Source organism: Haplochromis burtoni, unplaced genomic scaffold (assembly GCF_018398535.1).
Source record: "Haplochromis burtoni strain Fernald_Lab_line unplaced genomic scaffold, NCSU_Asbu1 Contig_190, whole genome shotgun sequence".
In the NCBI taxonomy this organism is placed as follows: domain Eukaryota; kingdom Metazoa; phylum Chordata; class Actinopteri; order Cichliformes; family Cichlidae; genus Haplochromis; species Haplochromis burtoni.
In genome coordinates, this window is record NW_024582551.1 from 76,129 (window position 1) to 103,499 (window position 27,371).

Genomic DNA, 27,371 nt, shown 5'->3' on the forward strand with positions numbered 1-27,371 from the left:
TAAAACCACCGCCAATGAAAAATGGACGAACGTTCCTTTTTCTGAATCCTGGTAAAACTGAGGTTCTTCAGGTTCTTATGAAAACTTGGGAGGGAACATTTTGGATTGTGCCAGCACAGAGCTTGGGTGCGGGTCACCAGTGACACAAACCACGGTGTATCCTGAGAGAACCAGAACATCTTCTCCTCCATCAAACGAATAGCTGAAACTAAAACCATGTGGCGTTCTTCTTACTGCTTTTCATTGTTGATGAAAACAGAATTCATTCAGTTTTTGTTGGTTGATGTCAAATTAAGGTTCAGCTCTACCTTTGAACCTTTCGGTCCTTCAGGTCCAAACCCGTCACGACCATCCAGACCCTGAACACAGAGAAAGTCTTGCATGAGATAACTGCATTGAATTACAGATATACAGAAGCTCAGCTCATGTTTGGGATCCTACCGGCATTCCTCTGGGTCCTGGTGGTCCCAGAGCACCCTTCACACCTGGTTCTCCTGGTTGGCCCTTAAATAACAACCATGGACATTTCTCCATCAGAATTTACACCCCCATCCAACAAAACCCTGCCAAAATATCTTTCCATTTATAAATAAAGAGTACATTATTTACAGGCTGAATCCAGTTTTATTCGCATTTTAAACGTTTAAACTGCTGCTGTGGTTTATGGCCACGATCCTAGGCCATTTGACCCAGCGTTTTGAGTTTTTATACATTTGGATGTTTATGGTTTATGTTTAAGTTCATCAGGTTATCTAAGTTCATTTCTGTTATACTGAGGTTGCTGTTGTTTATTACAGTCCCCTGGTGTCTTCACCCCGTGTGTTTAAGTCTCCCTCAGCCTTCACGTGTTTCATGTCTGCGTGTCATTATGCTTCCTGTTTTATTTTGAAGAGGTCTGGTGTCCCATGTTCATTGTGTTTAGTTTCACTTCCCCTGTGCCGTCATTGTGTTCATTGTAATCAGCTGTTTCCCCATGTGTTTCCGCTTTTTGTGCTGTTTACTAGTGATGGGACGTTCTGTATCGAGGCTTCGAAGCTTGTGTCGAGTAATGGAGGGGGCGTTTCCGCGAAGCGCGTATCGAGGCTTGCTTCATTTATGGGAGGAGCTGAAAATGATGACGTCCGAAGCCTCGCTGCCCGGCTGTACCACGTGACTGGTTCATGAAGTGGTTCGAACTTTGCCGCGAGCTATGACAGCGATATAAACCCCTCAGACTTCATTCAAAATGTGGGTGTTTGATGGAGAGTTGCGGTTAGTGAGAGTTAGAGACAGTTTGGAGGTTTATGAGAGTGAGGAGAGAAAGTCAGGAGAGAATGGAGCCAGCTAAGAAGAGGAGGATGTCCTCCCCTGTGTGGGAACATTTTGATCTTATTCCTCCCAACAAGGTATGTAAATTTCTACAGAAGATGTATTTTCATAATACTGATGGTGCAATACAATTTATGTTAAGCTGTCTTACTTTTGTACAAGGTGAAGTGTTTGCTATGTGCCAGGGAGCTGCCCATATGGAAAAGATATATATAAATCTTATAAAGTTTGTATCTGTCTTGTGTGAAACTTGTATGAAAAGCATACAAGAGTGAAAACAGATATAAGATCCCTTGAAAAATTATATAATGAAACTTGTATGTTTTGGATACTTCCTAAAACAATATATGAAAGTAATGAGAAAGTGGCCACTTTCATGAGTAAATCATATAAGTTTTTACCATTTCTTTTCCATATGGGTGGGATATAACAACACCTCATCCATGCTTAGGCACTACAGAGCTTTGCATGAGAATAAGGGGAACACCGATTGTGGAGCAAGACCAGGTGAGCCATCAAATGCAATGATAATATAGCATGCAGTAATGTTACTAAATGATATAACAATATTATACAACTGTTATAAGTTACGTGTGTGATATTTATATTTGTGCTTTATCTTTATTGTCTTTCCTCAGGAGAACAATCTCAAATAGATGAAGACCTGGTCAGCATGGTGATTGAGGACTCCCAGCCATTTAGCATTGTGGAGGACAAAGGATTCAAAAGATTTGTTAAATCATTAAATCCTAGCTATGTTCTCCCCACTAAAAAGGTCATAAAAGCAGTGAAAATTTAGTTTTTACAGAATAAAATGTGAACAGGCAGGACTGAGGCTCAAAGCCTCAGTGTGTAGCTGTCCATACCTCAACGTTACAAAAGCACAACTACTGTCCACACCCCAACCACACCTCACCTCACAGTAAATGATCATTTCCATTTTAAGCATTTCCAAATGATCATTTTCCATACTGCCAGTATAAATATACACAGTATACTGCCATCACTACAATATACATGTTTTACACACTCCTTTTGTTGTTGACATTTACAGGCTGTGTGCAAAAGGCCACACTCTTCAAATTCATGCCAACTAATATTTTTACGTCCAGTAGGTGTCCTACTAGAGCAAATGAAGCTTCAAGAAGCTTTGTGCTGGGGTGAACCAATTGGATGAAAAGCTTCAGTGCTTCATGAAGCTTCATCTGCCCATCTAGCAGGACACCTACTGGACGTAAAAATAATAGCTGGCATGAATTTGAAGAGTGTGGCATTTTGCACACAGCCTGTAAATGTCAACAACAAAAGGAGTGTGTAAAACATCGTATATTGTAGTGATGGCAGTATACTGTGTATATTTATAGTGGCAGTATGGAAAATGATTATTTGGAAATGCTTGAAATGGAAATGATCATTTACTGTGAGGTGAGGTGTGGTTGGGGTGTGGACAGTAGTTGTGCTTTTGTAACGTTGAGGTATGGACAGCTACACACTGAGGCTTTGAGCCTCAGTCCTGCCTGTTCACATTTTATTCTGTAAAAACTAAATTTTCACTGCTTTTATGACCTTTTTAGTGGGGAGAACATAGCTAGGATTTAATGATTTAACAAATCTTTTGAATCCTTTGTCCTCCACAATGCTAAATGGCTGGGAGTCCTCAATCACCATGCTGACCAGGTCTTCATCTATTTGAGATTGTTCTCCTGAGGAAAGACAATAAAGACAAAGCACAAATATAAATATCACACACGTAACTTATAACAGTTGTATAATATTGTTATATCATTTAGTAACATTACTGCATGCTATATTATCATTGCATTTGATGGCTCACCTGGTCTTGCTCCACAATCGGTGTTCCCCTTATTCTCATGCAAAGCTCTGTAGTGCCTAAGCATGGATGAGGTTGTTGTTATATCCCACTCCATTGGCAATAGCAAATGTAAAAATTATATGATTACTCATGAAAGTGGCCACTTTCTCATTACTTTCATATATTGTTTTAGTAAGTATCCAAAACATACAAGTTTCATTATATAATTTTTCAAGGGATCTTATATCTGTTTTCACTCTTTATGCTTTTCATACAAGTTTCACACAAGACAGATACAAACTTTATAAGATTTATATATATCTTTTCCATATGGGCAGCTCGCACATTTGAAATACTTACCTTGACAAAAGTAGACAGCAACATAAATTGTATTGCACCATCAGTATTATGAAAATACATCTTCTGTAGAAATTTACATACCTTGTTGGGAGGAATAAGATCAAAATGTTCCCACACAGGGGAGGACATCCTCCTCTTCTTAGCTGGCTCCATTCTCTCCTGACTTTCTCTCCTCACTCTCATAAACCTCCAAACTGTCTCTAACTCTCACTAACCGCAGACTCTCCATCAAACACCCACATTTTGAATGAAGTCTGAGGGGTTTATATCGCTGTCATAGCTCGCGGCAAAGTTCGAACCACTTCATGAACCAGTCACGTGGTACAGCCGGGCAGCGAGGCTTCGGACGTCATCATTTTCAGCTCCTCCCATAAATGAAGCAAGCCTCGATACGCGCTTCGCGGAAACGCCCCCTCCATTACTCGACACAAGCTTCGAAGCCTCGATACAGAACGTCCCATCACTAGTAAACAGCACAAAAAGCGGAAACACATGGGGAAACAGCTGATTACAATGAACACAATGACGGCACAGGGGAAGTGAAACTAAACACAATGAACATGGGACACCAGACCTCTTCAAAATAAAACAGGAAGCATAATGACACGCAGACATGAAACACGTGAAGGCTGAGGGAGACTTAAACACACGGGGTGAAGACACCAGGGGACTGTAATAAACAACAGCAACCTCAGTATAACAGAAATGAACTTAGATAACCTGATGAACTTAAACATAAACCATAAACATCCAAATGTATAAAAACTCAAAACGCTGGGTCAAATGGCCTAGGATCGTGGCCATAAACCACAGCAGCAGTTTAAACGTTTAAAATGCGAATAAAACTGGATTCAGCCTGTAAATAATGTACTCTTTATTTATAAATGGAAAGATATTTTGGCAGGGTTTTGTTGGATGGGGGTGTAAATTCTGATGGAGAAATGTCCATGGTTGTTATTTAAGGGCCAACCAGGAGAACCAGGTGTGAAGGGTGCTCTGGGACCACCAGGACCCAGAGGAATGCCGGTAGGATCCCAAACATGAGCTGAGCTTCTGTATATCTGTAATTCAATGCAGTTATCTCATGCAAGACTTTCTCTGTGTTCAGGGTCTGGATGGTCGTGACGGGTTTGGACCTGAAGGACCGAAAGGTTCAAAGGTAGAGCTGAACCTTAATTTGACATCAACCAACAAAAACTGAATGAATTCTGTTTTCATCAACAATGAAAAGCAGTAAGAAGAACGCCACATGGTTTTAGTTTCAGCTATTCGTTTGATGGAGGAGAAGATGTTCTGGTTCTCTCAGGATACACCGTGGTTTGTGTCACTGGTGACCCGCACCCAAGCTCTGTGCTGGCACAATCCAAAATGTTCCCTCCCAAGTTTTCATAAGAACCTGAAGAACCTCAGTTTTACCAGGATTCAGAAAAAGGAACGTTCGTCCATTTTTCATTGGCGGTGGTGAAGTGATTGAGGTCTGGGAGGCTGTTGAGATTTGGGGGCTTAGTGGAAAAATACAGCTTAGTATCATCTGCATAGGCATGGGGATGTCTTTGGTGCTGTTCAGCTGGACAATGATGTGGGTAAAACAGATTTACACATGTGGCCGAACATTTTAGAAAGTCTTTGTTGTCTTAATCGTGAAATCGTTGCTTCTTCCTTTCTCTGTACAGGGAGATGCTGGTTTTCCTGGTTACCCTGGTTTACCGGTGAGTCCTTCCATTTTCCACACACTAAAACTTTGATGCCACCATGTGGTTCAGCCAAAGTAAGCTAGAAGTATGTTGGACTCTGTGGTGATTGAGACACGGCATTTTGTCTTCAGGGCGACGACGGTGCGAAGGGACCGAAAGGGTATCCAGGATCCAAGGGGAACCGGGGTCGTGGGGTAAGAAAGGTTTCTTTGATGTCGCGTCACTGAGACGTTGGCTTTTTGCTGCTTCTGTGATTTATGTGTGACCCATACAGGGGAACTCAGGCATGCCAGGAAAACCAGGTGAGCCTGGAGGTGACGGATATCCAGGACACAAAGTACGTTTAAACTGCATCTTCACCTGCCTACCTTCACTCTCATTAGCACGTCTAATAATTCTTTGAATGATGTTATCTTCTAAGCAAATCTTCCAATAAGAAAAAGCTCATTTAGTTTTTAAATTAAATTAGACAGAGGACATATTAAAAGATGGAGCTGCCAGGCAGGATGAAAAGAGAAAGACCTCATAGAGGTTTCATGGATGTATTTGGCGAGATCATGCAGAGGGTTGCTGTGACAGAGCAGGATGGTATCTGAGCTGGAGGCAGATGGCTGTGAGCACGTCCTGGTTACTGATGGACGATTTCAGTTCAAAAAGCTGGTAATGACACAGCATCACAAATTGCTGGGATCACTGTCCATAGGAACAGACATCACACAAGATCCATCCATGACTGGCAGACTCCAGCAGTAACGCTGCATCCTGTTCCGTTGTCAGGGAGGGACCACATCAAAGTAAAACCGGCACCATGTAAAGGAAGCGGGTCATCACCCTGTGGAAGCCACAGATAAAAGTCACATTTGATTATCCTCCCAAATAAACTTACAATAATCTCTGTTTTTCCTCCATCCAGGGCCCGAAAGGTCCTCCTGGGAGCAGAAGCCTGCCTGTAAGTCCACCTTTAAATCGCTTCACCTGCTTAAAATAAATATGTGGTTACAAAGAACATTTTCTGTTGTCTCAGGAATGCGAACTGATCAACAAAATCAGAGACAACTGTGGTAAGTGTCATCGCTTTAAACACGTTTGCAAAACAATGATCAGCTGTTTGTTTATGAGTTTTTATGTAGAGGATGGAAACTAAAACGAACGTTTGTGGAAACAAGCTGCAGAGTACGAGCGCTTGATAAGTGAATGTGTTTCTGCTTCACACAGCTTGTTCACACGGTACGTACGTCTCCTCTTAGTGAGAACAAACATGGTGAGTACAGTGCAAAGACTTTGTCCACAGATGTCGACTGACTGAGATCATCGGGACATATTTGCACCTTTTTATCTGAAACTGTCTCCAACTGCTTGGTGGATTTTACTGAGTAGCAGAAGTCCTTTGTAACTTGTAACTAGTCGTCTTTGAGTATCTGTTAATCGGCCTGAGCGTGTTTCCAACACCTCGGTCGTTTGACTTCAGCTCTTCCTGACGTTACCTCCTCCAGGTGAGTCACAGTGTCCGGCCTACCCCACCGAGCTGGTGTTCGGCTTGGACATGTCTGACGACGTGACTCCGACGGCCCTCGAGAGGCAGCGCTCTGCCCTCCTCCACCTGCTGGAGGACTTGAGCATCGCTGAGAGCAACTGTCCACAAGGCGCTCGCGTGGCTGTGGTTGGATACAGCGCCTACACCAAGTACCTGATCCGCTTCCAGGACTACCATCGCAAGACTGCGCTGATAGAAGCTGTGAAGAACATCGCCCTAGAGAAGACGTCCAACAAACGCCAGCTGGGCGCCGCCATGCGCTTTGTGGGTCAGAACATCTTCAAACGAGTGCGAGCTGGGTTCATGGTGAGGAAGGTGGCCGTGTTTTTCACCAATGGAGCGTCTCAGGACAACACTGACATTCTTGCTGCCATTATGGAGTACCGGGCTCTGAACATCGTCCCAGCAGTCATCTCCCTGAGGAACGTTCCCGCGATTAATCAGGCGATGGAGGTGAGTTTGATTTAGCCTCCATCAGGTCCATGGTGAACATGCTAAAATTAGACGATACATTACAAATGAATTCTCAAACATGTTTCACAGTTTTTCTGTTGTTGGAAAAAACGATGTTGATGAATTAACCTGAACACTTTAAACTGCACCATCATGCACAAAATCATCTTTCATTTAGTCTGACTTAAAACCTGACTGAGACCATCTGGGGATGGGAACCAAAAACAGCTTTTGTAGGAAACCTGTTCCCAACGCTCCGATTCCTGGGAATCGTGTGGCTGCACTCTCTCGACGATCAGCTGGTTACAGTTCACGCGTCAGAGGAGGAAAATAGCGATGCAGCCTAATGCATGGACATTTATCTTTATTGTACAAAAGACAAATGGAAAAGAGGAAAAGTGCGTCCGGGACAAAAACAACTGCGTGATGTTGCTGATGCTGCCCAGACAGACTTTACCTTCCACAGGTAACAAACAGCAGTCGGGCTGCAGCCTCCCTGTCTACCTGCTCACGTTTCTAAAGTAGAATCAGTCTTTGCTTCGTGTTCTGCTAAGAGAAAGATCTCAGAGATGTGAGTCCTCGTTAGGGATTTGCTTTGGTGCAGCCTGAGGTTCATGTTACTAAACTGTGGTTTTTTTAATGTAACAGGTAGTGAAGCAAATTACTTTTTCCCAGGAGCAATCAAGTAGCAAACTGCGTTACCTTTAAGAAAAGTGTTCTGGTGTCTTGTTAATCATTTACCTTGACTCTGGATTCTGTAGAAAGAATAGAGCCTGGAATCTGAAGTGCATGACTCCCTGGGGTAGCTCAAACACACAGCTTTGATCAGAAAACTCATAAACTGGACATTATTTTATACAACCGACAAGGATTCAGGGTCACCCCAACTATCAGTTTCTTCTTTAGTCTGAAGTACTGAAGTAATAATCTGTAACCAAATATTATGTCTTGTTTTATAACAAATGAGAACTGCTTATTAACAGTTTTTAAATGAATTCAAACTGTGTCTTTGGTTGGTTAATAAGCTGAAGTGCTGCCACTCCTCCTCCTCGGCCTGTGCGATGAGGAGTCTGGCTGTGACTCAGTGGGTCAGGATAACTCAGTATGTTGATACCAGCATGGACTAGCGTAGATGAAAAGGTTAATAAATGAAATGGGAGCTGCTGTTACGATTGAGGTGGAGGACTCACACGCAGGACTCTGATGCACACCGGGTGTATATACAAAAAGGTGAGGGGTCAGGGCTCCAGGGAAATCCAGGGGCAAAGTGCTCATTCCTCTTCAGGCAATCCACACACGCGACCAGCCTCTCTCTCCGACACTCACCACACAGGAAGCAGTCCAGGGAGTCTGTACACAGGGAAACGTACTGAAGGTTTCTGTTTGAGGCTACACTTCCTCCTCGTAGTCACCAAACTGGACTGATTTCCCACTTTGGACACAGTCAACCAGGCCAACAGTACCTTTGCAAAGCACCACAGGGCCTGGCTGGCTCTGTGGGGAGCCAGGCCTCCAGAGCTACAACCAGGCGACCAGGTGCTAAAGGAGGCAAAGGAATAATTGGACAACCGACAAAGTGAGCAGAAGAGAGCCAGCTTCTCAGACAGTTACTGCTGATGTTGCTGCTCTTTAGACAACTGAACAAGCACCACTGATGTGGTGCACCAGGAGCAGGAAGTGATGCAATAATGCAGCGAGCGTGCCACCCTATCTGTCCACAAAACCTACCATGCCTCTCAGTGTGAACATACAGGAGTGTGGAGTCGATATCGTAATATCTGGTTTGGATGAAGATGGGACTTCATAAATCAGTAAGCACTGTTACAGCAACGGCGCCCTGAGATTATCGGAGTGTTGGCCTTGGATTAAAACACATTTGGCTCTTGATGCTACGGTCAGGGTGTCCCCGTTTCCTTTTTAGACCTTACAGTGTGATGACTTCTGGAGGGTTCCACGGTTTCATCATCCCCCTTTTAAACTCTTTGCTCTCACTTGAGCCAATACATCTGGGACCTTCTCAGCACATGATGTGAGGGCCTTTTTCCCAGCCTGTTTGGCCTGCAAGCACAAAGTCGTTCCAGCGCATTGTGCACTTAGTCTCCCTGTGCGGCTCCAGTTATGTTTACAGTGTGTAGCCAGAAGTTAGTGTACAACAGGAAGAAACAGCTGCGGTGCCTGAAGCCTTCTCTCATGGCTGTCAGTTATAAAGCACATACAAGACAGATGGACCGAAGAGGGAAAGTTTAATAAAACATCATTTTCTTTAAGCTGCTTGTCGTCTTCCCTCAGTCGTTGAAGAGGAATTCTGTTTGTCATGAACGAGCGAAGCAGTCGGTAACGGTAGCTGCTGTCTCCTCTCAGGCTGACGACACAGGAAACTCCATCTTCACGGTGCTGAGGAGGCCACAGGAGCCGGCTGCTGACCTGAGGAGGGTCAAGAGCTGTGCCGTCTGTTACGGTAACGACTGATGCTCATATCTCATCTGCACTGCACACTTTTTTAGTTCGAGTTAGATGAGCTGTGTGGGATCAAAGTGAATATGAGGAAGCTTGACTTTACAGTCCTCTTAAAAATGTAAATCGCCACATCTCACTGCTCTCAGGACGTGCGGCTACTTTTATTGATGCCATTATCGGCTCTGCAGCAGGTGACTGTGATAGTAGGTAGGGGTGGGACTTTATTTTGGTGGGCACAGCATGCGGCCAATCGCAAGCAAAGACAGACTGGGATCATACCGATATGTGACAGAAGGAAGGGGGCCGACACTCCGAGGCAGCAAGTGTAGCTTCAGGCCGAGTGCACAGACAGAAACACAGGGCTGAGACCGCAGAGCTGAGTGCAGAGTTCTTAAAGCTGGCCTGGTTTTATTTTCAGCCATTTTTCCACGATGGAGAACAAAACGTTTCAACTTGTCCAGGCCTTAAACGTGATGCGTGTTCTCCCCTGCGAGTCTCACAGCCCTGAATGTGCACTTGAAGCCATTTTTGATTCTAACTTGTTGGATCTGCTGCTCACCGCAAACAAGCTGCTGCAGTTTTACGACTTTCCCTGCTGATTAAAACCTCCCTGAGTCATTAAGCAATAACAAATGAAAGGTTTTTATACGACTGCAGTTAAAAACAAAACTTCCAGAACTTTTTCTGTGATTTCACACATTTCTTTCTTTGTTCATCGTGTAGAAAAACAGTTAAATATTTAACTTCTGTACACTGACAGAGACTTTGGTTGATACATAACTTTATGCCTTTAGGTGTCTAATCCTTCCCTGGATGAAAAACAGTTACACAATATCAGACTTGTTTGTTTCAGTTTTGGTAATACATGAGAAAAATCACTTTTTACAATGAAGTTAACGTTAAATACACGAGCAGCGTATGTGGATGAATAAAGGTGTTTTCAGTGGCTGCTGCTGTCTCTGCAGACCCCTGCAGGCGTGCAGAGGAGTGCGCCTTCATCCAGGAACCAGTGCTGCCTCAGCAGGCGGATGTGGACCTGGTCATGGTGCTGGACAGCTCCAGGGAGATCCAGGCCGATGAATACGCCGGTGCCCGGCAGCTGCTGAGCTCTGTGGTGGAGCAGCTGGCCGTGAGTCCACAGCCCCGCCGAGCCGGCCGCCAGGCCCGAGTAGCTCTGGTCCAACAGAGCACCAAGGTGGAGTTCGGCCTGCAGACCTACCAGAACGCTGGAGACATGAAGACGTACATGATGCAGAACATGCAGCGGCAGGGCGGCTCTTTGGCGCTGGGACAGATGCTGGACTACACCCTGAGGGAGGTGCTGCTGAAGGCCGGCCAGCCGCGCAGCAAGAGGGCCGTCCTGACTGTGGTGGGCACCAAGACGGCCTACAGAGACCAGGCCAAGCTGCGCTACATCTCCCAGAAGGCCAAGTGTGAGGGGGTGGCGCTGTTTGTGGTGGCGGTGGGTGATCGTTACAACCGGATGGAGGTGGAGGAGCTGGCCAGCGTGCCGATACAGCAGCACCTGATCAGACTCGACAGGCTGAAGGCCGACGAGCAGGGCTACGCCCAGCGCTTCATCAGGGTCTTCCTCTCCGCCCTCAACAGTAAGAGCACGCTCAGATCTCCCTGTCCTCTGTAACCAGACACACACTGACGGGCTGTTCGGGTTTATTTCAGAGGGACTCAACGCTTATCCTCCACTCCCATTTAAACTGACCTGCAGCCAGCTGTCAGAGCCAGGCGACACTCTGGACACGACAAACACCACACAGACACACAGACTCACACAGACTCACACAGACTCACACAGACTCACACAGACCAGACTCACACAGACTCACACAGACCACACAGACTCACACAGACAAACACAGACCACACAGACTCACACAGACACACACAGACTCACACACACACAGACCACACAGACTCACACAGACTCACACGAGACCACACAGACTCACACAGACTCACACGACTCACACTGACTCACACAGACCACACAGACTCACACTGACTCACCACACACAGACTCACACTGACACACAGACCACACAGACTCACACTCACACGACTCACACAGACTCACACAGACTCACACTGACTCACACTGAGCCACTCCACTGACTCACAGACTCACACAGGTCATCAACAACGACTCTGGTATACTCAAACACACCTAAAGCAGATACTCGTAACTGGAGAGATGCTTCACAAATCTAGAGGATCATCATTTAGCCTGGAGAAATAGTTTGCTGCTTTATAAGAAAGCCCTCCGCAAAGCCAGAACATCTTACTATTCATCACTGATTGAAGAAAATAAGAACAACCCCAGGTTTCTCTTCAGCTCTGTAGCCAGGCTGACAAACAGTCAGAGCTCTGTTGAGCCAACCATCCCTTTAACGTTAACTAGTAATGACTTCATGAACTTCTTCACAAATAAAATTTTTATCATTAGAGAAAAAATTACCAGTAATCATCCCACAGATGTAATATTATCTACAGCTACTCTTAGTACCATTGATGTTAAGTTAGACTCTTTTTCTCCAATTGATCTTTCTGAGTTAACTTCAATAATTACTTCCTCCAAACCATCAACGTGTCTTTTAGACCCCATTCCTACAAAACTGCTCAAAGAAGTCCTGCCATTAATTAATTCTTCGATCTTAAATATGATCAACCTATCTCTAATGATCGGCTATGTACCACAGGCCTTCAAGCTGGCTGTAGTTAAACCTTTACTCAAAAAGCATCTCTAGACCCAGCAGTCTTAGCTAATTATAGGCCAATCTCCAACCTTCCTTTCATATCAAACATCCTTGAAAGAGTAGTTGTCAAACAGCTAACAGATCATCTGCAGAGGTTTATTTGAAGAGTTTCAGTCAGGTTTCAGAGCTCAGCACAGCACAGAAACAGCTTTAGTGAAGGTTACAAATGATCTTCTTATGGCCTCTGACAGTGGACTCATCTCTGTGCTTGTCCTGCTAGACCTCAGTGCAGCGTTCGATACTGTCGACCATAATATCCTATTAGAGCGATTAGAACATGCTGTAGGTATTACAGGTACTGCACTGCAGTGGTTTGTATCATATCTATCTAATAGACTCCAGTTTGTTTTTTATGGCCCCGCCCCTCCCTGAGCCTGGTTCTGCTGGAGGTTTCTTCCTGTTAAAAGGGAGTTTTTCCTTCCCACCGTTGCCAAGTTCTTGTTCATATGAGGTCGTCTGATTGTTGGGTTTCTCTGTAGTATTTCTATGCCTTGAAATATAAAGCACATAAATGTTAGTAAACAGCAGTTTCGGAGCAGCAATAATTAAACGTGTTATTCAGAAAGCTATTGTGATGGCTCAGCGAGTGCCGCTGCTCTGTGTCCAGTCAGGGCTCAGCAGACTGGGAGCTGGAGATTTCCGATCAGCCGAGAAACTGGTTCCAGGAGCAGACGGGAATCTTGGCAAGAAACCTGAGCGTCATCAACACTCTGAGCAAAAGAAAGAGGTCGTTTTCAGGAGCTGACCTCACAGGTAGAGCACTCACACACACACATAAACACACACACACACACACACTCACTAATTAGTGCTCAGTAACATTCAAAAACAAAGAAAAGCATCTGCACTTTCAGTTTCTTGAAGACGTTTCACCCGAGAAGCTTCTTCAGTTCTCAGAGCGACTGGTGGAGCGTCCCAGATTTTTAAGCCCTGTGGGAGTGTCCCTACGAGGGTCGTGGACCTCCTATTGATCCTCTGCCTGGGTGTGAAAATGGGTGGGGGTCACAATCAACCAAGATGTTGGGTGAACCCACACGTGTAAAGAAAGCTCTTAAAACATGCGGTTATCCATCAAATCAGCAAAGAGGCTGATTCCCTGAGCTCAGAAGGCCCAGGATGTGATTGGGTGTTAAGGTGTCGGGAATGAAATCACATGATAGGGTGGAGTTAGGTTTCACCCAAACCCTTGGCTGATTGTGACCTGCACCTGTTTTCATACCTCGGCTCGTGTGATTAGGTACAGGATCATTAGGGGGTCCGTCGTCCCCTCTTGGGCCGGGGCTTAAACCAGTTGCTCTAAGAACTGAAGAAGCATAAACGTCTTCAAGCAACTTAAAGAAGTCCAGACGCTTTTCTTTCCAAGCTCCTCAGACTACGATGAGCTGGATGACTGAGAACCTTTACAGACATGTTTCTAATTAGTTAAAAACAAACAGATTTTAACCACGAATGGTTCACATTCAGTCGGCAGTGAGTCCACATCATTAACAAGCACACACTCGGATCACTGGCCTGTTTATGGCCGTCTGTGTTGCTGTTTATTTCTCCCCTGTGGGTGTAACTCAGCCTGTGGTGTTGTAAAGTGCTCTAATGAAACCTGCTTCACTGAAGCTCTGCAGCTTTAGCTCACACTCCCTGCTGACTGTTTGGTCTCTGACAGATGTGGACGTGGAGCCGACGAAGCAGCTGGACAGTTTTGTGTCCACAGGTGAGCATCCACCTGCTCTCAGTCACACTGTCCTTTCTCTTCCTCGCTACGATGACGGGAAGAACGCTGAGTTTGAGGAACGCAGATGATCTCGGTGACATCGCACCTGCAGTCTGCAATCATCAAATAGGGAGACATTGACCAAAACATGAGCCACAAACATTCAGCCTACTTCAGTTTAACCAGCCAAGAACTGAGGGAAAGTCTTTTAGTGGGGTAGCTCAAACCGGTCAAAAGATACAGACTAAAATTAATTCCCCTTCAGACGACATAAACGGTGGCACGGTGGTTAGCACTGTTGCCGCACAGCAAGAAGGTCCTGAGTTCAATTCCACCATCAGGCCGGGGTCTTTCTGTGTGGAGTTTGCATGTTCTCCCCGTGTTTGCGTGGGTTCTCTCCGGGTACTCCGGCTTCCTCCCACCGTCCAAAGACATGCAGCTTGTGGGGATAGGTTAATTGGATAATTCAAATTGCCACTAGGTGTGAATGTGAGTGTGAATGGTTGTCTGTTCCTGTGTGTTGGCCCTGCGACAGACTGGCGACCTGTCCAGGGTGGACCCTGCCTCTCGCCCTATGACGGCTGGGATAGGCTCCAGCGCCCCCCGCGACCCTGAAAAGGATAAGCGGAAGCGAATGGATGGATGGATGGATGGATGGTCGACATAAACGAGTGTGCTGGGTGTCAGGAGGTTACAGTGTTATTAGTAAGAAGCACAGCTGCACTTTGCAGCTCGATACATAAACTGTGCCCAGTGTCCTGCTAGCCTGCCATGTGAGCCTCTGAGGACAACGACTGATATTTCCCAGCCTTCAGAGCAGACGGCAGATATCCGAGCTCAGACTTCCTGTTCAGTTCACTCTTCATTGTTTATGCATTTAATAATAGTCTGCAAGAATCAAATCAAACACCCTGGCAAAGAAGCCCCAGAGCTGCTGCTCTACCCTCCTCAGTGGAGAGCGTGATCCTCCTGTGTTTGTACTCAGGGGCCACGACTGAGAGCAGGAAGGCTGCACTGAGGGTCATTAGCACCCCCCAAAAAATCACTGGCTGCCCTCTGACACACCTGGAGGCCATCGCCAGATCCTCCTGTCTCAAGTAAACCAGGGCCATCACAGGTGGCTATCACAGGTGACCCCGCCCACCACCTGTTTGACCTCTGGTCTGCGCCTCAGGTCAGTCAGCTGCCACACCTCCAGACTCACTAACAGCTTCTCCCCCGACCCCTGCCCACCAATCCGAGGCACGGTCTGAGTGACCCTCATCACTCAGGACGCTCACACACTCACATTCCTCTAGAGCAGGGGTCGCAACCTGCGGCTCTTTAGTCCTTATACTGCGGCTCCACGTGGTTTGGAAAAAAATGACAAGTAACTGAAGTGTATTTTAATTGTCTTGGTTCTTTTTTAACTTGTAGTTCGAAATTGGAAGATTATCGTGATCTTGAAATACAAAAATAAAATTATATGTTAGTATTCTTCATCGCTCAAAATAACCGTACCCGCCGAAGCGCCATGCATTTATCGAGGCTTTCAACCCCAGGCAGGCCAAGCATGGATCTTTGGATCCACAAACGTATGTGACCAGCTTTGGACCCAGCTTGTTGTTACCATAGTTCATGGAGGAGCTCATGAACTATGGTAACAACAAGCTGGGTCCAAACTGCTCTTTGGGTGTTAAAGGTTGCTGACCCCGATCTGTCTGCTATGTATTCCTGAAGCCCTTTACTATTGATATATTTTCTTCCTCCGTTGCAGAGCGCCCATAATTTTGCACATGTACAATGACAATAAAGGGCTCTTCTATTCTTCTGTTCTGTTTTATTAAGTTTGTTTTTCTGTGAGCTGATTTTGCCTCCTCGCTCCTGTCACCTCTTGCAGGCATCTGCTTCCTCGGCAAGGATGCTGGCGACTGTGTGAATTACACCGTCAGGTGGTTCTTCGACCACAAACGCAGCGTCTGCTCCCGTTTCTGGTACAGCGGCTGCGGAGGCAACGAAAACCGCTTTGCGACGCAGGCAGAATGTGAGAGAGTTTGTCTGTCAAAGCACAGATGAGGCGCTGGGCCACCGATCTGCACTGAGCTGACACAGCAGCAGAGCGACCTCAGAGCAGCTTCGTCCACAGTGGGTTTTGTTCTGGGCAGTTAAAGTGTGAAGACTTAAACACACACAAGGAGCCGCCTTGTCCTCCACCCATGTATGGTTAGTTTAGTTCACTCCTCTGAAACTACTTTACTGAAATGGAATAATCTTTTCTATGTCACAGGGTGCTATTTTTAAAGGTATTTTCATTTTTAAATACTTTAAATGCTTCCAAGAGAAGACATCACGAGAATGTGTTGAAAAATGATTTTATGCCTAAAACCTTTATGAATTATGTTTAACAGATGCCAAAGGAAGCAGGACTGTGATGCAAATTTCTACCAGGCGTTGGTGCAGTGCCTTTGCAGCTGCAGCCGGGCAAACAAAATCTGTGAGAAAATTTAGAAACATCAAAAACTAAAGTTAAAACAACGCCAGCTCAAGAAACGCTGCCCCCTGCTGTTGAAAATATTAAAACCTGCCTTTAAAATCCAAATATTTCCAAAGCTCGCAGGTGCCTTGAAGCAGCTCCTCTGAAACAGCTGCATGTATTTTGTACTGTTTGTTTCTGAATAAAAGTTTGTGTTTAGATAAAAGTCCGACATGTGTCCGTGTCTGTGTGCCTCTTCAGGATTTCAGTGAAAACAACCCAAACCTGACATTAAAAGAGATAAACGCAGCACAACAAAGTTTAAAACATTATCCACCTGATATGTTAAAGCTCATATGAAATATTCAGTGATCCTGTCACGCGAGGTTCAATCTCTGCGTTCAGGTCAAAGACGGTACTGCTGTGCTGTGTTCCTGCCTCAAGGTGGCACTGCATTGTGTTCATTCATTTGTGTTAAGTCTTTTTGTTTTATTGGATTCCAGCCTTTGTAAAAGAAAATCATGCGTCTTTGGGTTTGAAGGCTGTCACATGACCTTCAGCGCCGACGGTGTCACCGCTCCAGGACGGTCCACCAGCAGCGCTACGAGCCAAAGGGAGCATCATCAGGAAGCAGGCATGTCCCTCACTTTGCACAGACTGTAAAGGTGAAATGTGATGTTATTCATTAGTCTGTGAATTCCAGTTTTGCCCCATTAAAAATGCACAGAAAGATATTTAACCAGCGTGAAAAACTCCAGGCAGACGTCACAGGCAGCACAGAGCGGACCCAAACGCAGACTCATGCACTGAAACATGAACTCAAAATACAGCTTTACTGCTCAGAATGGAAAAGGGAATACAAAACGATACTGGGAACACTGGGAAATGCACACAACCATGACCTTCACAATAAAACAGGAAACAGAGGAACATGAGACATAGAGGGCAAAGACACGAGGGGAAATCTAATAAACTGAATAAACCTTGGACCTAAAACACAAATAGTAACACAACATGACAAAGGACACAAGGAACTCCAAACACTGGGTGATATGACCGAGACCATGACCCACAGGCCTGTCACAGGTTTCCTAACGTGTTCTCAGCCTGTATGTATGTAGTGAGCTACAAAGGGGTTAGCAATAGACATAAAAATATTAATTTGAAAGTACTCACAGTCATAGATCAAGAGATTAGATTCATAATTATTAAATGATCTATACTTGACAACAAGCTGTGTATCGTAAGTGAATATGGCCCAAATGTTGACGACGCCTCATTCTTCCACTGCACTCTCTGAACACCTAAATTACTCACTTGACCTCATCTTCGGACTAAATAGAGAGAAAGGCTCAACACAGCAGGAAGTCAGCGCAGTCCACAAATATAATCAAACTGTAGACGAGCGATGCTGGGCTTTGCGACTTTGGCACTCCCTTCACCCCAACAGTAAGGAATATTCTTTCTTTGTCACGGTTAGCGCTGGCCAACCGTGGGGATGTGGGAGTGAAGACCCAGATGCAGGACTCTTAATGATGACGAGTGCGTTTATTTACAGCGATGTAAACAGTTCATTGGCTCTCGTGCCACATCTTCTTCCCAACTGCCTCGTGCTCTCTGCTCCCGTGTCTCTGCACACATTTTAAAGAGTTAACTGGAAATTTTTATTTGCAACTTTACACAAAACTCCCCAACAGCCTGTGTCCGAACAAATGAGCAAACATCGTCCAGCGTCTGTCTCCTGAGGGGCACCAGGCAGGGATGCCCACTCTCCCCTTCACTGTTTGCAGTGTTTGTCGAAACACTAGCAGCAGCAATTAGACAGAATACAGTGATTAAGGGCATAAAATGTAAACATAAAATCAGTCTATGTGCAGACGATGTGTTGCTTTCTCTCCAAAACTCACAACAGATGCTTCAGTGTGACCAGAAAATCCTTTTGATTCACAAGTCAAACATGTAAATCCACCTCTAATGAGGAAGATGACGGGAGGAGCCGGAGGAGGTGCCACCTTTCCTCCTCCACCCCCCCGCCATCGCCCCTCTCCTCCTCTAAAAGCAGCCCTGAGCTGCAGCTCTGGATCAGCTGTGTTTGGTTGCAGAGGTGCTGATGCTGCTGCAGCAGAGCTGTAAGTGGGTTCACGTCTTTTTCTCTTTAATCTTGCAGTCAAAGAAAATATGCAGATTTTTCTGAGTCAATTTGGGAAGTTTGGAATTTCCTGTTGTGTCAGAGAGGAAATGATTGCATGCGCAGTTTACCGTCTGTCTCCTCCTGAAATATCATCTGATGATGTCTGATCACAGGTCAGTTTTGTGTGATTCCAGCTGTGATGTTGTGAAAGCAGCTGCTTGTCTGCTGAGACTTTTAGTGGAGCTCAAACTACAGACTGAGCTGCAGCAGCTCACGGTGTGTCAGAGCAGACGGGCATTAACGCTTCAGCCCAAAAAGACGAGTGTGGTTGTTACCTTGGCACGCCTGTGCAGCCGCCTCTTCAGATTGGGATTCATTGAGAATGTGCTGCCTGATGAATGTTGCATGGACTGACACTGCCTTATGCCCCTCATGCTGTTTCAACTGTTATCTCAGATCTTTGTGCTTTAATCAAAGATCTTTTTTATTTTTGTTAATTTTGAAAATAAAAATATTTCAGTAATGAAATAAATTATATAATAATAATTATTATAAAATTATATAATATTTCAGGGTTAAAGTTGAAATACTGTTTACTCTTTAATCTTGAAGTAGTACTGTGAGATCTCAGATTTTGTCTTTCTTTCTTCAAATTAAATATACAGTGCACTAAGGGTTTTGTTCTCTTTGTGTCATTTGTTGTTCTGGCCTCTAGTTTAAGTCACTGTCTTCTGTTTCATGGGTTATATTCCTTCTGGCTATCCTTCAGTGTCACGTTTGAGTGTTTGTGATTTGTGTCTTATTTCCTGTTTTATTTTGATAGTCCAAGTCCTATGTCAGTGTATTCAGTTTTACCTGCCCCTGTCTCGTTAGTCCTAATCTCTCCCAGCTGTGTCTCCCTCCTGTTTCCCATTCCCTGATTACTCCCTGTGTATATAAGCCCTCTGTTTGCCTTTGCTGTCTTTTGTGTCGTACTTTCTCCATGCCGTGTGTTTGTCGTGTTCCAGTGTTTCTACTTTGTTTTGTTTTTGAGTTATTTTTATGAGGGTTTTTCAGCATTAAGGCAGCGTTTTGAGTTCCAGTCCTGTCTGTGTGAGTCCTGTGCAGTATCTCAGCTGTTCCTAGGACTGCACTCTTCTTCACAGAGATCTCCGATGTTGTTCCTGGGATCTGCTGGAGCCACTTGCCTAGTTTGGGGGTCACCGTACCAAGTGCTTTGATTACCACTGTGACCACTGTTACCTTCACCCTCCACATCCTCTCCAGCTCTTGATATTATTAGAGCTTCCCTTTAAGTCTAGCTTTGTCCTGCCACTGGTAGGATTTCTGGATATTAGCCATCTCCTCTACGTGCAGGGGCCTGTACTTCCATGATGGTTCCTCGTCTCCCTCCTCTTTCTTGGGTTTCTGTTGCCTGAGGTATTAAGTTGGAACAATTCAATTTTATTTATATAGCGCCAAATCACAACAAAAGTCGCCTCAAGGTGCTTCATAGATACAGAGAAAAACCCAACAATCATATGACCCCCTATGAGCAAGCACTTTGGCGACAGTGGGAAGGAAAAACTCCCTTTTAACAGGAAGAAACCTCCGGCAGAACCAGGCTCAGGGAGGGGCGGGGCCATCTGCTGCGACCGGTTGGGGTGAGAGAAGGAAGACAGGATAAAGACATGCTGTGGAAGAGAGACAGAGGTTAATAACAGATATGATTCAATGCAGAGAGGTCTGTTAATACATAGTGAGTGAGAAAGGTGACTGGAAAGGAAAAACTCAATGCATCATGGGAATCCCCAGCAGCCTACGTCTATTGCAGCATAACTAAGGGAGGATTCAGGGTCACCTGGTCCAGCCCTAACTATATGCTTTAGCAAAAAGACTCCAAGGTTCCTCACAGCGTTACTGGAGGCCAAGGTAATGCCATCCAGAGTAAGAATCTGGTTAGATACCATATTTCTAAGATTTTCAGGGCCGAGTACAATAACCTCAGTTTTGATCTGAATTAAGAAGCAGAAAGTTAGCGGCCATCCAGGTCTTTATGTCTTTAAGACATTCCTGCAGTTTAACTAATTGGTGTGTGTTATCTGGCTTCATGGACAGATAGAGCTGGGTGTCATCTGCATAGCAGTGAAAATGTATGCTATGTCTTCTAATGATGCTGCCTAAGGGAAGCATGTATAATGTAAACAGAATTGGTCCTAGCACTGAACCCTGTGGAACTCCATAATTAACCTCAGTGTGTGAAGAGGACTCTCCATTTACATGCACAAACTGGAGTCTATTAGATAGATATGATACAAACCACTGCAGCGCAGTACCTGTAATACCTACAGCATGTTCTAATCGCTCTAATAGGATATTATGGTCGACAGTATCGAACGCTGCACTGAGGTCTAGCAGGACAAGCACAGAGATGAGTCCACTGTCAGAGGCCATAAGAAGATCATTTGTAACCTTCACTAAAGCTGTTTCTGTGCTGTGCTGAGCTCTGAAACCTGACTGAAACTCTTCAAATAAACCTCTGCAGATGATCTGTTAGCTGTTTGACAACTACTCTTTCAAGGATGTTTGATATGATATGATATTCATATATCTACCACAGCATCGCAGGCAATACAACTTTATTTATAGCACATTTAAACATCAAAGTGCTTCACAACAAGGTTAGAATATAAGATATAGGAGTCCAAAAAACCCTAAAAAGTACAGATAAAATAAGCAATAAAACTTCAGAATATAATTTAAAAGAGAATTACTGAGTATAAATATAAGGTGGGGGTATTTATACAGTGGAGCATCAGTAGAAGATAAATACTATAGGATAAAATATAGGGGATGTGCACTAACTAGCTGAAAACACTCGGTCAAACAGCCAAGTTTTTAACAGCGTGTTAAATGAATAGATGGAATTAGAGGCGCGAATAGCAGCAGGAAGATTGTTCCAGAAGCTCGGGGCTGCCAGGACAAAAGCACGGTCACCTCTTAGCCGGGATCTAGGCTGCACTACGAGTCTCTCAGGGGTATAGGAGAGCTCTGGACTACTGCAGGACTTTGCTGGTAGATGACGCAGGCGAGCAGTTTGAGTCTAATATCCAAAGTACCAAACAAAGAAAAGAGTAAACAAAAATCACAAAATAAGAAACTGAAAGGGCAGCTTTACTCTTACTTAAATGTAATTGGGAATAAACACTAAAACTAGAAACCGCTGAAGGGGACAGTGAGGGTGATCAGGCAGACAGCTGTGCACACAGCTGGCACAAATCAGGAGTAATGAGCAGGAACTCGATATTAAACAAACACGACTGATTTCACGAGGAGACAAAAGGACGACACACAGAAAGTAAAATAACTAAATGGAAAGATAACATACACGTGACCAGACTAGATACAAGGAAACTTAAATGTCTTTAATGTCAGTAAAAATGTAAAATCTGCTCTTTCTTCTGTCAGACGCCGACAGCAGCTCCACAAACAGCTGGAAGCTCAAGAACCGAACACGACTCTGGATTTGTTTGTCTGACGGGGCACCCCGGGTGTCGACGGCACCAGACCAGCACCCAAAGGAGACCCCGGCAGCCCAGGGACACTGGTAAGACACATCCATACTCTGCATGTAAAACATGGAAGTAGTGACCATGACATCACCCACTGGTTGGTGGAGTAGTCCTTTGAAGCCACAACTTTATGGTCGAGTTTTAGGGGATCAGAGGTAACTGCACGAGAAGGTGTCTGCTGGTAAGGGGACTCGTTTTAGGAGCATCGGGTGGACATTAGACGAACTGCAGCTTTTGGGGGTCTCAGTTATTTATAGTGTTAAATGTTGGGCTGAACTGTAAGGTTCATTTTTCTACATCCATCTGGATCAGTGATGGATGCTGGAGATGATTCTGGTGAGCTCATCAGACTTACGACATCTCGTTCATGCTGTTACATGAAGGCTGATTTGCAGTTACAAAGCACTTGGCCTCTTGTATAAACAGATTTGTTTAAGAGTTTCCTGATGTTTTTCATTTAGTTACATAACTGGTCTTGAGTATGTGAAGTATTGCGGTCGGACAGGGTTTTTATTCATGGGCCTGTTTGTTTGCTCTCAGTGTTTTTGGCAGCTTTCACAGAGTATTTGTAAAGCTCGTTGTACCAGTGTAGCATCAAACCTGTGTCATTAATCACTGATTGCTGGACCCTTTTGCTACTCCACATTCAGCTCGTGCACTGGGGGAGTGAACATTTAAGACATTCCCGGGCAAGCGGATCTATATAATCTCTCTCATTGGTTCTGGGTCTGCCGCCGGTGTTCCTCTCAGTTGAGCATTGTAACAGGGCGGCCCTTAGCGGCTGGAAACACAGTAAGATGGACCAAGGCAAGTGTAGTGGAACAATAAGTATTTATTTGCCATACAGCTCCTTACAAACAATTCACTTGTCGAGCTTCTTCACAGCACATCAACCCTCTAATGACAGCCTTAAATATGTTCAGCTGTCACAGACTAAACCATTATTCCACTTTCAGGTAAATTCTTAAATCCCAACCTTCCACCACAGTATACATTATACCAGTTTGAATAAATACATAAATACATTTCACAAACCTTGGATTACCCCAGAAATTAAAGCCGTCCTCAAGCAGAAGAGGAGGGCCTTCAAATCTAGAGACAAGGAGGAGCTGGAAAGGGTGCAGAGAGAGCTGAGGGGACTGATAAGGAAAGGGAAGGACAGCTACAGGCAGAAGATGGAGAACCAGCTTCGAGAGAACAACGTTGGTGAGGTCTGGAGGGGCCTCAGAGCCATCTCGAGGTGGGCAAACGAACTGAATCATTACTTCAACAGGTTTGATTCATCATGAGGTGGTCTCCAACCCTCACCCAGCCCCACTGCTGCTGCTCCACCTCTGACACCTCTACTCACCCTGCTCACTCCTCCCCACCCCCAACAACAGCAAGACTGTAAATAATGAACAGGCTGTCAACTTTAATTCAAATGCTCATTTTAAGTGCTAAAACATATTGATCACATAATCCCAGCACACAATCCTGTCAATTAAAAGCACTAACAATTAAAGTTTTTTGGTTTTTGTCCCTGGATGTCTCTACAGTCCCTGCAGGACTGTAGAGACATCAGGCAGTCATTGGATTTTCATCCAAGTTTAAAAACTTATATTTATATTAATATAAATATATTATTTAATTATATTGAATTGTGTTTTTTTTTCCAATTGCTTTTAAAGCTTTTGAAAATTGGAGGCTGTGCATGAAAATGTCTGACATCCCTGAACAGTTAATAAAACCTTTGATAAACCGAAGCTGAAAGTCTTCAGTCACATTTTAATCTGTTGCCTTAAACGCACAGATACAACTTTAAAGATTTTATAAGACCTTTTTTGTGACGCACAGGGTCGCTCTGGTTTACAACGCTGTTAATAAATACATTTGATTCATGTTTTTCTTTCTTGTGCAGGGTCGTAATAGAAGAAGAGCTCCCGGTGGTGAGAAGGTCTGTTACTGTGCACAGATATCTGACTCACCTGGTGAGAGAGGAACCCGAGAACCTCCCAGGTGCTGCTGGGCCACAGGTGAGTCCTATCGTGACGGTATGCTCATGTAACACTAACAAAGCGCTAATGAATGAATGCATATCAGGTATTAAGCTAAATATCGGGCTATTATTAATCAGAAGATGTAAGAACGGCTACTGGAGTTGATTGTCAATAATTAATAAATACAACACAAAAGCTTTTGCAGGTATCATGTATTTCAACAAAACAAAGAAAAAGCCATTTGGGGTGCACAAACACAACTAAATAATCCTGTAGCTTATATTAAGCAATATAGGTTCTCAAATCAAAAAATGTTCCCCATAAATAACACACATCTGTATCTAAACGAGTCCGGCTCCCAGCCGTTCGTCGGCTCGCCATCCTTTTTAAACCCAAAAGGGTCACCTGGCCTGTATTAAATAAACAGGGTCAACAAGAAATCACAAAAATAATATTAAAATGTTAATGCCAGGTAAGCTAAATACAAGTTATTCTTGTTCCTGTGTACACAACTTATAAATAAAAAAACAACATATTTAACCAATTAGGATTTAACAAACAGTTCAACTGCAATATACAGATTGTACAACTTCAAAACATTTGTTATCCAACAAATATCAGTCAACTCAAAACAGTCCTTCAAGTAGTTTGGACCTGGAGGTTGCTGTGGTCTGCTCTTAGATCCACTGGCCACTGAGCTCTTCCTATAGCGAATACCATCAATCAGCTCCAATTTATTCAGTTCTCTACGGAGAAGAGGAATTTCAGGAAGCTCTTTCATGGCTGTTGGGGGAACCTTTTCTCCTGACTCCAACTGGTGAATAACCTCCCGGAGAGTTGGATCGGTTCTCTGTTTTTGATAAATAGATATGGTGGAAATAACAGGAAGTGCATGGGAATCTTCTGAGTAATTCTCAGGAAGCACTGTGTTGATGGACAGGGATTCGACCAAACTATTCTCAGCTTGGGTCCTGACAGCTTTGGCAAATCGCATCAGCGACTTCAGCTGATATTTCATCATCACTGTTGCTTGAGAGATGTTGTTGAGCAAACTGATTAGTAGCGCCTCATCTTTCTGAGCAGGTTCAGGTTTTTGCTTGCCAGCTCGATACTGTATCTTGAACGAGAATGTAGAAATACAGCCAGCCAACGATGGCCGGTAGCATCCAACTTTGTTGATGTCTAGATATAGGTAAGAGGGTTGTTATCCGTGACCACTGTAAAATTTGCTCCATGCAAGTAATCATGAAATGTTTCTGTCACGCTCCACTTCAGTGCCAAAACTTCAAGCTTGTGAGCTGGGTAACGACTTTCACTGGATGACAATGCCCTACTGGCATAGGCTGTCACCCTAAGTCTCCCCTCTTGCTCTTGGTAAAGGGCGGCGCCCAATCCGGAGGTACTGGCGTCAGTGTGGAAGATGTAAGGCAATGCCGGATCAGCAAAACCTAGAACTGGTGCAGTGCTAAGTTTGTCAATGAGAGTATCAAAAGCCAAGTGGCATTCAGGACTCCACCTGGAACCAAAGATTGCTTGGGATCAAACTGTGAGCTCTTAGAAGTCTCATTTCTGGAATCAGAATCAGAATCAGTTTATTGCCAAATGTTGAGCAGGTTTACAACATTAGGAAATTGCTGCGGTGCTTCAGTGCAAACATAGTGTCATAAATTGCGATTAAATAGACATGAAGGAATAAGAATTAAAAGTGCTATGTAGAAAGATATGTGCATGAGATATACATGAGATATATACATGAGAATAAGAATTAAAAATGCTGCATAGAGAGATATATACATGAGTGCAGGTGGTGATCAGTGCCAAGCATGTAATGATGCAGTGACACAGCGTAGGGTCATGTGTTTGTGGCAGGGACAGTCATATGGAGCTTTCGTGAGTGGATGGGTATCCACATGTGAGGTTGTTGAGTGGCTTGGCCTGTAGTACCCAGCGAATCCCAAGCACGGAAACCCATTTTGAGCCAGTGAGCGCTGTAAACGACCTTGGTCCCATATTCCTAATCACGTCCCTGTGGGATATATAAACTTCTTTCTCTAACCACTTTTTTACTCTACTTCTCATCCAGGAAGCAAGCACTAAAGGCTCGTTCAGAGCAGCTGCACACACTTAGTCCTTCAGTCGTTTTTGGCCGAGTAGACAGAGTTCTCATGAATGATGATCCTTTATGTTATGTGTTTAACTCCAGCGTGGTGTAGCTGTTGGACTTGGCTCATAAAGAGACTTCCAGAGAAATTCACTGGAGCTGTGTGTGTGTACGCAACTTTAAATATTGTCATTTATTCATATTGATGACAAGGATATACACTCGTAATCAGGCATTAATGTTGCTGCAGGGAGCCGGGGGAACGGCGGCGAACCAGGACCCAAAGGAATGCCTGGTTCACTTCACCGGTGCAGATAAGCCTATAGTGACTGATTTAAACAGTATCACTGCTCATGATGTTAATAGAGTGTGAGCTGTGCCTCTTGCAGGGTAAACATAGACCAGTTGGGGAACCAGGGCCAGCTGGAGGTCGTGACATCACTTCCTATGGCACCCAGCTGTAAAAGTGACTGTGTTTGTAGGTTTTTCAAATTGAATACTGTTGCATCGGACTCTCTTCAGTCAGAAAGTGGTTTCTGTATCTAAATGACGTCGAGCTACTTCCTGTTCCTTTACAACAGAGAAAGCCAACAGCACATAACGCTCCCTGTATCTCAAGTTCCCAGTTTATTATTCCGTTCACACATATTAACATATGAGAGCAGATGGTTCGTAAATGTTTTGACCAATCTGTTGTTGTTTCAGGGCCAACCAGGAGATCCAGGTGTAATTCTGGATCACAGGGACCCAGAGCAATGCTGGTAGGGAATTTAACGTCTCATTTAATGGTTTTTCTTTATTTTCACAACTATTTACATTGTAGATTCTCATCAAAAATACGAGTGCACACTCATATGGACTTATTTAGTAAACAAAACAGTGTGAAATAACTCAAAACATGTTTGATAATGTAGACTATTCATAATTTCCACTCTTTGCTGTGATTACTGCTTCGCTCACTCTTGTCATTCTCTCGGTGAGCTTCATGAGGTCGTCTCCTGAAATGGTTTCCAACAGTCTTGAAGGAGTTCCCAGAGATGCTGAGCTCTTGTTGGCCCT

The 27,371-nt window shown here is 44.4% G+C and overlaps 2 long non-coding RNA genes across 2 annotated transcripts; both read left to right on the forward strand.

Moving 5' to 3' along the window:
* The first annotated feature begins 13,000 nt into the window (after positions 1–13,000).
* LOC121815351 lies at positions 13,001–16,774 on the forward strand. The gene is made up of 3 exons (XR_006054999.1): positions 13,001–13,143; positions 14,051–14,098; positions 15,978–16,774. It is a non-coding gene; the product is annotated as an uncharacterized LOC121815351 (long non-coding RNA).
* A 5,091-nt stretch (positions 16,775–21,865) lies between these two features.
* LOC121815352 lies at positions 21,866–27,154 on the forward strand. Its single transcript, XR_006055000.1, has 3 exons — positions 21,866–22,267; positions 24,133–24,247; positions 27,018–27,154. It is a non-coding gene; the product is annotated as an uncharacterized LOC121815352 (long non-coding RNA).
* Positions 27,155–27,371: the final 217 nt, after the last annotated feature.